At 38.4% G+C, this 2,870-nt stretch overlaps 1 long non-coding RNA gene across 1 annotated transcript; it reads right to left on the bottom strand.

Moving 5' to 3' along the window:
- Positions 1 to 1,105: 1,105 nt before the first annotated feature.
- On the bottom strand, positions 1,106 to 1,934 carry LOC107947457 (uncharacterized). Its single transcript, XR_005922128.1, has 3 exons — positions 1,855 to 1,934; positions 1,585 to 1,733; positions 1,106 to 1,323 (listed from the first exon to the last, which is right to left on the bottom strand). It is a non-coding gene; the product is annotated as an uncharacterized lncRNA (long non-coding RNA).
- Between the last annotated feature and the right edge of the window lie 936 nt (positions 1,935 to 2,870).

Genomic DNA, 2,870 nt, shown 5'->3' with positions numbered 1-2,870 from the left:
CACATAAATTATTTAATATAACATTTTCACATTCGGCATTAGTATCAACCATAGTAGTCGATTCTTCCTACTTTGTACCCATGCATCTATTTGATCCTTAGTTAGTTCAAACACTCACACACTAAGATTCATCCAATTTTAACAAGAAATAAAATCCTTAATCCTCAAACTACCATGGCCGAATATTATAACCCAAGCCACATATATTGTTCCTCAAGGCCCTTCAAGGACCACATTCGGCACCTTCTTGATAACAACCCAAATTTCAACCTTCAAGAAAGAAGAAAAAAAAATATATGTGCTAAGAGCTTCAAACTACTTGACCAAATATCAAACCTCCTAACAATCAAAACTTAAGCCATGGAATGATTAGAACTTGAACTAACCACCTTCTTTATACAAAATTTTCCAAGAATTTCAAGGTACTTACCTCTTCTTAATCCTCATCCAAACCGAACATAAAGCAAGAGAACTCTTTCTTCTTCCTTTGATTTTTCGGTCAAGAAGAACAAAGAGGATGAAGCCCCTTTTTTTTTCTTCTAGTTTCGGCAAAATGGGGGAGCAAGGATGAAACAACTTTGGTTTCTCCTCCCACTCCCCTCATATTTTATTGTTCTTAACACAACATGTTGTCATAAACTTTTCATAATATGTTTTACCCATCACAATTTGTCTATCCACCTTGTCATGGCCGGCCACTACTATTTAGGGGGGGAAATTGACATGCAAGTCCCCCCTTTTTATTTCATGCACTAATAGATCCTTATGCTTTGACCTATCACATTTCAAATTTTCTCACATAAGTCCTATTTACTAAAATTCACCTACAATTTAAACAAAATTCAAATATGAAATTTTCACACATGCATGTATACATATAATAAGCATCAAATATGATAGCTAATTATTTTTATGACTCGGTTTAGCGGTCCCGAAACCACTTCCCGACTAGGGTAAATTTTGGGCTGTCACATTTGTAATTTTTTCTTCACGATTTGTGTATTTAATCTGACAGTTATATTCTATACTCTATTCATGCAAATCATGCAGATCGATCCATATTTTTTATCAATATGATATAAACATTGGATTGAGTTGAAACTTGATGTGCATTACGAATGCAATTACATTGTTGAACCATTCAAACAAGCTTTAAAATAAGGATAAGAGTTCTTAGTTCTTACCAGTGGCATGCCTTTCATGGCTCTTTCTTCCAAATATCTCGATGGTTTAAAGTAGCTACCGTACCATTCTGACCATTTCTTGAGGCTCAAATAGATATGCTTCGACCCAACTGTATCTGCCCAGAACATGATACCACCACTGCAACCAAAGCTATTGTTTTATAAGACATGGTGAAAATAAGAGATCGTGTAACTAACTATAACATAGAGAGTGCAAGAAACCAAATTCATTTTCTTATAGCAAATAGTGACTGAATTTGGCAGGCAATCTATTAGCAAATACTGATTCTTAATAGCAAATCCTATAGTAGTTAACAATGGAACCATTAAATTCTCCAAACTTTAGAGACTATTCTTGAGTTCAAGTTGCAGAGACAAAAATTGGTGGCGAAGTAGTTACCAGTAGGATGGGAAGCTCATTCCGAGTACAGATGCAACATCAAGGTCTGATGCTCGAGCAACGACACCCTCATCCAAAACACGACATGCCTCGTTAATCGTTGGAAACAATACCATCTCAGTAATTTCTTCATCTGTAACTGATATAGGCTGTTGAATGAGACCCAACAAAAATAAATCGGAAAAACAACGGAAGATATAGAGTGTTTTTTTGTTCTTAAGGCATTGGCACACAGAATGCTTTCAGCAGAAAAAAACATTGTTAATATACCTTTGAAATTCAAAGGTAGAAGACGTTTGTAGCTTCGCTCTAACCTCTGATTCTGGAAATGGGTGGAGCCGTGAAGGACCAGAGGTGGATCAGTGGCGGTGGATTGGTGCCGGAGGTGAAGGTTGATTTTTGAATTGAGGAAAAAAGGGAGGAGGGTAGTCGGGCATGGGGTTAGGGATTCTGATTTGGGGAAGAGGGGAAACAGGAAATGGGGAAATGGGTGTTAAAGACTTGTTCAGAGAGGGAGGTGAAAAGAAGAAGACTGGGAGGGTAAAATAGGGAGGGTAAACTGAAGCAGCATCTAAACTGAGCAAAAGGGAGGGTTTAGAAATCAGTGGATTTCACTGATTAGGTCAGTAATGGTTTAGCCCCATAATAGCAACATTGAACCAAACAACGGATTAGAGGCATCATAAGTGGGGCCCACCGATAGCCAATACACCCAACCAAACATGGTGTTAGAACTTTATGGCAAAAGATATAAAAATTCATACTATAGGGGTCACACGACCATGTGGCTAGGCCTTGTGACTCACAAGGCTAAGACACACGCCCATGTCTCAGGCCGTATGGGTATACGAAGTAAGGACAAACGGCCGTGTCCCCGTCCCGTGTCCGTGCCTGTGTATATCTCTAACTTAGGTCATACGGCCAGGCCACACACTCGTGTGCCAGGTTGTGTAACTCTCAAAATACAACTTATAAAAACCTACAGGGGACACACGACCATGTCGTGTGACTGTGTGTCACACACGGCTCAGACACACACCTGTGTCTTAGGCCGTGTGGACGAGAATATGGTCATTTTTAAGCCATTTCATTCACCCTACACATGCTCACGCATACAAACCATTTGTACCTATTCCAAACATTCAAAAATGTACCTAAAACAAGCATAATGTAGTTAAATCATAATGACATCTATCCATACAACCTATATGCTTTAAAGGCACCTCAAACACAACAATCAAATTTGACTACACATTTGCTAAATTTAGCCATAAATAAATCAACTA

This window comes from Gossypium hirsutum, chromosome D12 (genome assembly GCF_007990345.1).
Source record: "Gossypium hirsutum isolate 1008001.06 chromosome D12, Gossypium_hirsutum_v2.1, whole genome shotgun sequence".
Lineage (NCBI taxonomy): Eukaryota > Viridiplantae > Streptophyta > Magnoliopsida > Malvales > Malvaceae > Gossypium > Gossypium hirsutum.
This window is presented reverse-complemented; position numbering and strand designations above follow the sequence as displayed.